Consider the following 12,744-nt stretch of genomic DNA (forward strand, 5'->3'; position numbering starts at 1 on the left):
GGGGAGAGAAATGGAAAATATTTAACATATCTTCTTTGATTTTTAAATTATTCCTCTAATTATTAGTTATTAATAACATCAAAACCCGCCCTCTTCACTACTCATATTTTAGATCCCAGTTCCTCTATGTTTTTAGACCCTTTCCACTCACCAGTGTAGAACTGGACACCTTCTTTGTTTCTCCCCCCTGTACTCCGAATGGAGTTGGATGATATTTCTATCATCCACCCAACAGTCATACTTAATTATTGTCCAGATCGTCACTGCCCACTGGAGACAGGAACTGTCTTATTCATCTTGAAAATCCCAGAACCTAGCACTCTGTCAGACATAGAATAACTATTAAAAACCCCACGATTCATGGATTGTTCTAGTAATAAAAAGGGGACACCTGAAAAGTGAGGGTGGGAAAAAACGTCATCACCAACTATTCTCATCTACATCCTTATTTCAAAGAAGGGAACAATCATTTACCAGATCACAAAATAAAATAGTAACAGTAACAATAATGTTAACAAACATTTTTTGAGTACCTACTATACGTGCATTATCATATTTAAGTCTTTCAGCAATACCATAAGTCATGTAATATTATTATCCCTATTTTTCAGGGGAGGAAACTGAAGTATAGAGAGAGCAATTACCTAAGGTCAGTATTAGAGTCAGGACTGGCCATCAGATCTGGATGGACACAGTCTTCAATCATAAATACTGCCTCTTCATAGTTAAAATAGCCTCAACTTGCTATATCACATCGAGTATTTGTAAGTTGCACTATACATCTGTTATCAATACGTATCAGAATTTTGGTTATGCAGCAAGTAGAGACCCAATTTAAACAGTGGCTTAAGTACATATAGGGGTTGTTTCTTCCATATATTGATAACAAGAAGTTCAGGGGTCAGCTACTGCTGGCTTTGGTTCATTGGCTTAAGGCTGTAGAGGCTGAGCTTTCTGACATGTTCTTGGATTTGCCCTCTTAATGACAAAATGGCCACTTTAGCTCCAGCAATCATTCCCCTGTTCTAGGCATGAAAAGAGAGAAAGGTAATAAAATGTGAAATAGCTTCTGCTAGTTAGATAAGGCCTCTTTACAGAGCATTCCCAGATGCCTCATTTATATTTTCTGGTCTCACTTCAAGAATCACTCCTTTTGGCAAGAGAGACTAGGATATAGATATACTGAACAGGAGACATTGCTGGCCCCAGCGGTATGGAGGTCCTGTTCTTAAAGAAGAGGGGGGAAATGAGTGGTGGAGAGGCAATTAGCATTTTCTGCCACACTTCAAGTATCTCTTTCTACCTTTCTATTCATATCTATATCTTTAAATATTTATGCTTTACTCCAGGGGTTGACAAACTAGGCTCACTGCCGGCTTTTGTAAATAAAGCTTTGTTGGGAAACAGGCACTCTCATTTGTTCATCTATTGTCTATGACGGCTGCTTTCACACCACAAAGTCAGAGTCTAGTAGTTGCAACAGAGGCCATCTGGCTCACAGAGCCTAAAATAGTTAATATCTAGCCCTTTACAGAAAAGGTTTGCCAATCCCTATTTTACAGTCTCCCTTTTTATCTTTGGAAAAACACATTGTACGTCACCGTGACTCATTTGCTGAAATGAGAATAGGGCCAAATATGACGGGTGAGCCGCTAAGCAGTCCCCTGTCATGATTTAAGGGTCGTCATTCCTGCTGTGGCTTCAATTAACAAACACCATTCAAGGAACATCTGAGACGAAGAGGCATTTCCACTGGCATCTGCTGCAAGGTCTGAGGAATCCGATGTTGTCTTCCAGCGTCTCTCATGACAATGGCAATCACGTGCAGTAAAGAATGAACACTTTTCACCTCCAGATGCCCACGGACGTTCCCGGGGACTCAGACACGGGAACAATCTAAAATTATCCAGCTTTGTATGCTATGGAAATAGTCTCATTCAAAGGCAACTACGTATTTGTTGGGATAATTACAAGTTTGATAAGTGCAAATTATCTGAGGAATAATTTCTGTGAAGAATTATGCACAAGTCCGAGAGTACTGGTTAACGAACATTTTATAGCAAATTGCTATAGATGGAGACAAATCAAAAATATTTATGTACCTACAGGCACATAAAAATCTGCACGCCACTCTTTCATTCAGTTCTCAATGCAGGGCAGACATATTTTTGCAACGGATTTGAACCTGAATAACTCATAGACCAAAGCCTTTCTGTTTGCCAGCTTACTGGCATTGTCATGTGGCTGTACCATATACAGTGTATAGCTTGCTCAGCCTGATAGCTCTGAAATTGTGTTTCTTGACAGATGTGTAATTTGAGAGGAAATGCACAACCAAATTTGTGATCAGACATTTTTAATATGTCACATTATCTTAAATTTATACAATTCAAATTTCTGTCATGTTTATCACACTGTATTTAATTTGAATTTATGGCTTCCAGACAAATAGAGGATACAAATATCAGTCTGAAATGCTTTGGATCGCAATACCTGTCCATATACCACAGGATTTCTCAAACATGGCACTGTTGACATTTTGGGCTGGAAAAGTCTGTGTTGTAGGGGGCTGTTCTGCGCACTGATGGATGATTAGCCTCATCCCTGGCTTCTACCCACTAGTTGCCTGTACTAAATCCCCCCTCCACCTATTGTGACAACCAAAGATGTCTCCAGACATTGTCAAGTGTTTCCTAGGAGGCAACATCACCCCTGGTTGAGAATCAGAGCTATAGTATGTTCCAGAACATTTGTTTTGAACCCAGATCCAGATTCTCTACTATTTACTAGCCGTGGGAGCTTAAGCATAATTTAACCCCTGTTAAATCAGACCTTGTTTTTTCTCTCCGGAACATACACATAATAACAGTTTTATCTCGTAAGATGGTTGTAGAATGAAATGACAACACATGTAAAACAATAAATTCTCAAGGCATGGTGGCTATTCTAATTTTATTATCATTGCTAATTATCAGTATATCTTCTGGTGGCAGAGTCCTCACTCTGGGCTTTGTAGAGTAGGCTTCTGAACAGCATAGACAAATCACCCCGAGCTGGGACTGATGTAAAAAGCTCGTGAGCTGAAAAAGTCTGTCTTTCCAAATGAAATGACACATTGGATTTCACAAGCCATCAAAAAGTTTTTAAGCACATCTTAGAAAGCTGTGAAGCAAAACGAGCTCTCTTCTTCTATTGGTGGACAGAGGAAAGGGTAGGGAGGCATCTTTCTTCAAGGCCAGATCAGCCTGGTGATGAAGGTAAGAGTTTTAAGGGAAACGCACACCTCCTGCTACAGCCCCTAGAATGACTGGTGAGTGTGCTGGTTTCTGCTGATGCCAGTATGGGGCTCTCCTAGAGCCTGGGAAGAATAAACGTGTTGGCTCTTGAAAGAACCAGGCAGACGGCTACCAACCCCAATTACTTTCATTTCTCAAGTGTGTAAACTCTACTGGTACAATTGTCTGCCTCTCCAGTTTCAGGAGGTTTTTATTGCCAGATTAGCTATTTGAAGCCTGCCCTCTTGCCTCTGTTGTCCTGGAGAATGAACCCTTTCCTTGAACATGGCCTTTCCCCCCAAAATGCTATCACTGAAGAATATGTTTTATCCCTTCTCAGGTCTTGGATGGGAACATTCGGCCGAGATTCGCTTTTCCTTTTCTCTAAAATATATGCATAACTCCTAGGAATGTATTCTTAAGATGTACTCCCACGCACAGTGAAATAGTGTACAACAGCGGTCCCCAAACTTTTCGGCACCAGGGACCAGTTTCGTGGAAGACAGTTTTTCCACCAACGGCAAGGGGTGGACGGGGGGGATGGACGGCGGTTCAGGCGGTAATGCGAGTGATGGGGAGTGGCAGGTGAAGTTTCGCTCTTTTATTTTTTTTTAATTTTTAAAAAAATTTTTAAAGTTTCGCTCTTTTGCCTGCTGCTCACCTGGTTCCTAACAGGCCGCTGAGTGGTGGTGGTCCACGACCCAGGGGTTGGGGACCCCTGGTGTACAAGGCTATTTACTGCACACTGTTTGTCAGAGCAAAGGAGCGGAAATGATTTAAATTCTCACCCATGGGAGATAGGGTACACAAACTAATTAAATGGAATACTATGCAACAATAAAAAAGGATGAGGAAGAACTTCACTGATATGAAGCAATCTCCAAAATACACTTTGAAATAAAAACAAACAATAATATACACAGCACAAAGATTGCTTGCATATTCATAGAATAACTCTGGAAAGATACGGGAGAAATTTGTAACATAGGTTTTTCTCCCAAGCAAGAACTGGGTCATTGGAAATTGGGTTAGGAGGAGATTCAACACCCTTTTGTACCTTATGTAACATGGCAATTATTGATTTTTTTAATAAATAGGGTATGTAAAAGGTTAAATAATATCTACCCCCAAAAATAAAATGTATAATTATCATAATATTGATGTATCTTGATGGAGGTTGGAAAACAGTCTAAACTGTACTGTTTTCTTTTTTTTCCCTCTTTGGTATTTTTGTATAGAAATAATTTGAGATTTACAAAAGAGCTGCACAGACAGTACAAAGAGTTCCCATGTAGCCTTTACCCCACTTCCCCAACTATTAACGTCTTACAGATCATAGTTCACTTATTAAATGAAGAAATTTGACATTGATGCAATACTCTTTACTAAACTACAGACTTTATTCCTATTGCACCAGCTTTTCTACTAAGGTCCTTCTTCTATTCCAGGATCTCATCCAGAACATCCCATTTCATAGTCTTCCTGTCTCCTTGGTCTCCTCCAATCAGTGATAGTTGAACCATAGTGTTTTAGCCCTGGCTCCACCCTCTGCCAATAGGAAGAGTTGGAAGAAAATGAAATGCCTTGATCTTGAAAGCATATAGGACACTGGTTTGTGCATGGGCACAAGTGCAACCAGATGCCGTACATCTTCTATCAGAGCGCCTCTCTGGGACTGTGGACCTGCTGCTCTTTCTCCCTGAGGCAGGAGAAGAGTCTTCCCCAGATTCTTTGCACAGCCAGATCCTCCCCTGCATTTAGATCCCAACTTTGATTAAACTCAGAGATGCGGTCCAAAGCCTGTGCAAGCTGGTCCTCCACCTACACGAGATGCACAGTAACTACAGAGGTTCTCAGCATGTTTTAGTGCCATGGACCATTTGAAAGACATTGACCTCTTCTCGAGATCATGTTTTTAAACACAGAAAGTAGGATTTCCCTGGTGGCACAGTGGTTAAGAATCCGCCTGCCAATGCAGGGGACATGGGTTTGAGCCCTAGTCCGGGAAGATCCCACATGCCATGGAGCAACTAAGCCCGTGTGCCACAACTACTGAGCTTGCACTCCAGAGCCCACAAGCCACAGCTACTAAGCCCACGTGCCACAACTACTGAAGCCCGCTGCCTAGAGCCTGTGCTCCGCAACAAGAGAAGCCACCACAATGAGAAGCTTGCGCGCCGCAATGAAGACCCAGAACAGCCAAAAATAAATAAATAAATAAATTTATAAAAATAAGTAAATTTATGAATAAATAAATAAATACAGAAAGTACAATGAGGTATCACCTCACACCCATCAGAATGGCCAGCATCAAGAAGTCTACAAATAATAAATGCTGCAGAGTGTGTGAAGGAAAAGCAACCCTCCTACACTGTTGGTAGGAATATAAATTGATACAGCCACTGTGGAAAACAGTATGGAGGTCCCTTAAAGAACTAATAGTAAAGCTACCATATGATCCTGCAATCCCACTCCTGGGCATATATTGGAGAAAACCATAATTCGAAAAGTTACATGCACCCCAATGTTCATAGCAGCACTGTTTACAATAGCCAAGATATGGAAGCAACCTAAATGTCCATCAACAGATGAATGGTTAAAGAAGATGTGGTACATATATACAATGGAATATTACTCAGCCATAAAAAAGAATGAAATAATGCCATTTGCAGCACCATGATAAATCTAAAGCTTATCATACTAAGTGAAGTAAGCCAGAGAAGGACAAATATATGATATCACTTATATGTGGAATCAAAAAAATGATACAAATGAACTTATTTATAAAATGGAAATAGACCCACAGACATAGAAAACAAACTGATGGTTACCAAATTGGGGGGGGATAAATTAGGAGTTGGGATTAAAATATACACACATATATATAAAATAGATAACCAACAAGGGCCTACTGTAGAGCACAAGGAACTATACTCAATATCTTGTAATAACCTGTAATGGAAGAGAACATAAAAAAAAGAATGTTTATTATATATATATGCAAGTATAACTGAATCACTTTGCTATACGCCTGAAAGTAACACAGTGTGAATCAACTATATTACAATACAAAATTTTTAAAAAGCAAGGCTCAGAGAGCATAAAAAAAAACAGAAAGTAAATACATAAGATTACAAAGGAACCCAAGTATTTTGAAATAGGTTATTGAAATGTTTTAAGACACATTCATTTGTAGTATATGACAAAATGACGCATTTAAAATTTAGGCAAGAAGTTAGTGAGACTAAAGATGTCATTTTGGCCCCATCTAAGTTCACAGATCCCTTAAATCCGTTCTGGGGTGGGGAGGGGAGGGTCTGTGAACCCCAGATTAAGAATCCCTACAGCAAACCAATCACCTTGTCTCGTTTTTTCTTACACATATTACTTGCAACCTATCTTATTCATTTCTCTGTTTGTTTACCTGTGTGATGCCATCTCCCTTCCATACTAGATGGTAATTCCATCATGGGGCAGAGTGGAGGGGCAGGAGCCTTTGTTTTGTCGCACCTTCATCCCTAGAGCCTAAAACAGTGCTTGCCACTTAGAGATCAATTAATGTTTGCTGAAAGGGAAAAACAAATAGACAGAAGGAAGGCTAAATAGATGCTAAACACTGATGCTCCAAAATTCCAACCGGGGTTGTATTTGAGTTCTTTTGTGATGTTCCAAGCAGGATTTCTGATACTCATAGCTAAGTTTTATTGAGTGCCTACTATTTGTAAGGCACTATGCTAAGCACTGTTGGAACTTCCCAACAACCCTATGTGGTGGAACTTGTCCCCATTTTACAGATGAAAGAACTGAGGCTTAGGTTAAGTGGCTTATCCAAAATCACAACCACTTAGTGACAAAAGGGAATTTAAACTTGAGCAGGCTGGGGAAGTCCCTGATGGTCCAGTGGTTAGGAATTGGCGCTTTCACTGCCGGGCCCCCTGTTCGATCCCTGGTCGGGGAACTAAGATCCCACAAGCTGTGTGGCATGGCCAAAAAAATAAATAAATAAAAATCCTATCTTAAAGAACAACAGCAACAACAAAAACTTGAGCGGGCTGGATCCAGATTCTTCTGCCTTAACCTCTGTATTCTACTACTCCCTTCAATCACCCAGAATCATTTTGTATGTTTAAAAACTAAAGCCAGGAGATGGAAAACATTACATCCAACAGACATTTTAAGAGAACTGGATTCTCTTAAAGTGTCAAAGGTATTGAAACGAGCTTCTGGCTCATGCTTCAGTATCTACTCACAAGAGACTGGTTTGTAAATTAGGCAAGTTACTTAGTCTCTCTCAGGCTTGTTCTCCTCATCCATTAAATGGGGATAACATTACCTAACTCAAGCTTTGAAACTCTCACTCGAGGTCATGGAATCTTGAAGGGCTCAATCTATAGAAGGTTTCTTGTTTGTTGAGTATAAACTTATTTCCACCTGTGGCTAGAAAGGGAGGAGGGAGCCTAGGTGGAACATCAGAAGCACGGTGCAGGAAAAGGTCCAGAGTTAAACTAGCTGTGCTGTAGAACCAGCCTGTCACAGACAGATGCTTTTGTAAAATACAGTAGAAACTAAGTACTAGAAGAATGAACCAAAAAAGCAAAGATGAAAACAGATGTAACTGCTTTGATAATTAAAATCTACAGGGTCCTGAAGAGATGATGTATTTAAACCTCTAAAAAATAATGTGGAAGCTGTAAAATTACAAACGGAGAAGGGATAAGTGTTCCCTATTACTGCTCGTCAAATTATATGTTAATAGGGTATTGATGTCATTCCTTAAAAAAGAATTTCAAGAAGTTTTATGAAAACTTTAAATCCAAATCCTGAGCCACTTCTTGTCTGGCAGACCTGCTCCACTACCAAAGGGCACCTCTAGAGAGGGCTACATCTCGAAAGGGTATCATTTAAATGTCTCCCGCTTTAAAAAACAAAAAAAAAGAAAAAAAAAAGACATACAAAGCACAGCCCAACTTTTCACTGGATTCAATAGACATAAAATTAATCAAATTTCTGTAAAAGTTTCTCAGGACTGACTCAACTTCTTTACCTGCCTCCTCAAAAACAGGTAACAGCTCACACAGCAGCCTGGTCCACGGACCACATGGAAAGCAGTCCTCGGTCTAAGGAGAAGCTGAAGCTCTGTGCCTGGATCATTTTGCACCCCCTTCCGTCCCGCTGAGTGACTCTTGTGGACACTGCAAAAAGTAAATCTGCGGCCGCAGACCCCGAAGGCCACAGGCGCAGGCAGCACGTACAGAGTGAAGACTGCAAGAAGTACAGAGGAAGCGCTGCTCGGCTCCAGGTAAGTTTTTGCTGTGAAGAGAAAGTGGCTCAGCATTGCCAAGCCTGCTGGTATCTTCAGAGGAGCTAGATTTTCATAGGAAAAAAAAAATCTCCCGGTTTTTAAATGCAGTTAAATAATCTTTAAGAATAAGTAACTATGCCAGCCACCCTTGTTGGTAGGGCCCATAGTTGGTAGGGCCCAATATAAATGGAACATGTGAGGCCCCTGGTTCCAAATGCTGAAGCGTCGCAAGACACGGACAGCAGAGCGTTCAACCAAGCATGGGGCCACCACCTGGGAAGGCCGGACAAAGTGTCTTTGGGCCAAATTTGGGCCAATAGGTTGTCAGTTTTCATGACTTTCGAGCTCATTGGTGTTACATGCATGCGAGGGACACACCTTTTTTGAGAGGGTGGTTGTTGTTAATCCAACTGCTTTATTCTAGAAATGAGGACCCCAAGGCCCAGAGGGGTTCAGTGACTAGTCCAAGTTTACAACAGCTAGTTGGGGAGCAGGTAGATGGTTTATTTCTAACCTGCACAAACTAGTAGGAATGCTGATAAATAATATGTTTTTGAGTTGGCAAAGGGCATTCATTTTGTCCCCACTGACCTTAGAGTGAGTGGCGGAGTGAAGTGCCCTGGGGCTCACGGCCCATTTCCAGCCTGCTCCCTGGGGCTCCCTGCTTTGCTAAATGCCTGAAAGAGGCAGGGTTGTCCTTCTGCCTGCTGCTGCCGGGCTGGACATAAGCAACTGAGGATCTTTGTGAAACCTCAGGAACAGGAAAGAGAGACGGAGACAGAGACAAAGGGAAAGAGAGGGAAGGAAAAGTTCTCCCAATGAATACATGGGGCGTGAGCAGGCAGTCAGCTGAGCCAGCGGACTCCACGAGGCAACGTTTTTGCATAAAACAATCTAAAGCAAGCGATGAGGTTGGTTTGTTTTGAAATGTCTGTCGTGTGTCCTGTGCCATCCTCTCCGAAACCTTAGAGCTGGCTCTGGACCTCGGGGATTAAGGCCGTGTATCAGACCACATCCTGGGAGGGACCAAGGTGGAGAGTTGGCCATTCCCCCCCTGGATTGTTTGAGATACCCAGCTATTCAAGAGCTTGGCTCACACCTTTGGCTGCAGATGCGCCGGGGCAGGTGTTTGTCCAGACGACTCTGGGGCAGGGCTGCTGGCTTTTCCTACCTGCCTTATAGACATGGGTCTTAAACTAGGTTGAGCCCCGCCCCCAGGGGTCCACGTGAAGTAGGTGGTAGACAGGCAGAGGTAAGGCTACCAGGTGTCATTTGGCCGTTCAGTACGTTTTTACTGAGCACCTGCTATATGCCAGGCACTGTTCTAAGAGCTGGAACACAGCCAAGGTCAATCCCTATTCTCCTAGAACTCATATGGTAGTACCTGGAGAGAGACAATAAGCAGATCGATAGCTAAGGTATAAGATGAATGATAATTCATGAGAAAAATACAGCTGAGTGGATGGCTGGAGAGTGACAGCGGGGGGCTCTCTTCGATAGAGGGGACAGGGAAGACCTATAGGAGTAAGGAGGTTGGAAGTTATTCTAGAACATATACCATCAACGTTTTGGGTGAAAATAGAGCCCAAGTGAAACACACTTTTGAAAGGGGAGGGGGCTCAAACAGATGCTTGTACAACAATGTTCATAGCAGCACTATTCACAAAAGGTGAAACCCAAATGTCCATCAGCAGATGAATGGCTAAACAAAATGTGGTATATACATACAATGGAATATTATTCAGCCTTAAAAAGGAATGAAATTCAGACACATGCTACAACATGGATGAATCTTGAAGATATTATATGTTAAGGGAAATAAACCAGATGCAAAAGGACAAATAATGTATGATTCCACTTATGTGGGGACCTAAAGTAGTCAAATTCCTAGAGACAGAAAGTAGAATGGTATTGTCAGGGGCTGGGGATGGTGAGGAGGGGATGTGGTGGAGAATGAGAAGTTACTGTTTAATGGGGACAAAGTTTCACTTCGGGATGATGAGAAGTTTTGGAGATGGATGATGATTATGGTGGCACAACAATGTGAATGTACTTAATGCCACTGAGCTATACACTTAAAATGGCTAAAATGGTAAGTTTTATGTTATGTATATTTTACCACAATTTTTATTTTATTTTATTTTATTTTTTAAATTAATTTATTAATTAATTTATTTTTGGCTGAGTTGGCTGTTTGTTGCTGTGCGTGGGCTTTTCTCTAGTTGCTGTGAGCGGGGGCTGCTCTCTGTTCGGGTGCATGGGTTTCTCACTGCAGTGGCTTCTCTTGTTGTGGAGCACGGGCTCTTCAGTAGTTGTGGCTCGCGGGCTCTAGGGCACAGGCTCAGTAGTTGTAGTGCACGGGCTTAGCTGCTCTGTGGCATGTGGGATCTTCCCGGACCGGGGCTTGAACCCATGTCCCCTGCATTGGCAGGTGGATTCTTAGCCACTGCGCCACCAGGGAAGCCCCTTACCACAATTTTTATGGTGAAGCTATGAATAGGATGTTTTACCAAAAAAGCTACCTGTGACTATGTGCCAGGCATTGTTCATGTACTGACTCATATGATCCTCAGAACAGCTTGAACTGGTGGGATTATTTATCTCCTTTTTATAGATCAGGAAAGTGAGGCCCAGAGAGGTTAAGATACTTGTCTGAGGTCACAACGCCATGCAGTCTGGCCCAGAGCCCAGGATCTCAACCATGACCCCTAACTGCCTGCACTGCTGTACACCTGCAAACACATGCCCACATCTCCAGAGCACACCCAGTGGGACTGGCTCTCCTGGGGGATCGTCAGTGCCACAGTTTTCCAAGCAGATGTGATTCAACACATTCAAACAAAGTAGTGGGAGTCAGATTCCTCAGGCTTAGTTTCTTGACTAAAGAGCATGTCTATGGAAAGAATTCTAGACACTAAATAATAAAATTTTAGTTACTGTTTGAGATTCACAGAACCAAAGATGAGTGGAAACAAGATGAAATGTATCAGTCTTATGGGTACCACCTGTGCTTTTACATAGACTTATGACAGATTGCATTTTTTATAGTGTCTTTTTAAAAAACATTTTTAATTATGGTAAAATGTCTATAACAAAGTTAGCTATTTTAACCATTTTTAAGTGTACAATTCAGTTGTATTAATTCACTGACAATGTTGTGGAACCACCACAACTGTCTATTTCCAAAATTTTTCATCACTCCAAACAGAAACTCTGTACCCATTAAGCAATAACTCCCCATTCCTGTAGCCCCTGGTAGCCAGCCTCTATACTACTTTCTGTTTCTATGAATATGACGATTCTAGATATTTCCTATAAGTGGACTCATACCATGTTTGTCCTTTTATGTTTGCTCTCTTAATGTTTTCAAGGCTCACCCATATTGTAGCATATATCAGAAATTCGTTCTTTTTTTTTTTTTTAACAGGAGCTGCTGATTCTTTTTTTTTTTTTTTTTTTGATGTTGGGGGTAGGAGTTTTTATTAATTAATTAATTTTTGCTGTGTTGCGTCTTTGTTTCTGTGCGAGGGCTTTCTCTAGTTGTGGCAAGCGGGGGCCACTCTTCATCGCGGTGCGCGGGCCTCTCACTATTGCGGCCTCTTGTTGCGGAGCACAGGCTCCAGACGCTCAGGCTCAGTAGTCGTGGCTCACGGGCCTAGTTGCTCCGCGGCATGTGGGATCCTCCCAGACCAGGGCTCGAACCCGTGTCCCCTGCATTAGCAGGCAGATTCTCAACCACTGCGCCACCAGGGAAGCCCAGAAATTCGTTCTTTTATAATGCTGAATAATATTTTGTTGTGCGTTTACACCACATTTTGTTTATTCGTTCATCTGTTGATGGACTCTTAGGTCGTTTCCATTTTTTGGCTCTTGTGAATAGTACTGCAATGAACATTGGTGCACAAGTTTCTCTCTGAGTTCCTGTTTTCAATTCTTTTGGGTTCCATCTAGGAGTAGATTTGCTGGGTCATACAGTAATTCTATGTTTAACTTTTTGAGGAACTGCCTGATTCAATTTTTGAACAGAATGTTTCCAAAAAGGAGGAGAAGTAGACAACGAAAAAGAAACCACACCCAAACCTCACAGCCTAGCTCAGAATAGGTGTTTTGCACTGATTACATTTTTTCCCCTTCCTATCAAGCATTCCATCTGTAATTCTGCTAGTT

The sequence above is a fragment of the Mesoplodon densirostris genome, chromosome 16, assembly GCF_025265405.1.
Source record: "Mesoplodon densirostris isolate mMesDen1 chromosome 16, mMesDen1 primary haplotype, whole genome shotgun sequence".
Lineage (NCBI taxonomy): Eukaryota > Metazoa > Chordata > Mammalia > Artiodactyla > Ziphiidae > Mesoplodon > Mesoplodon densirostris.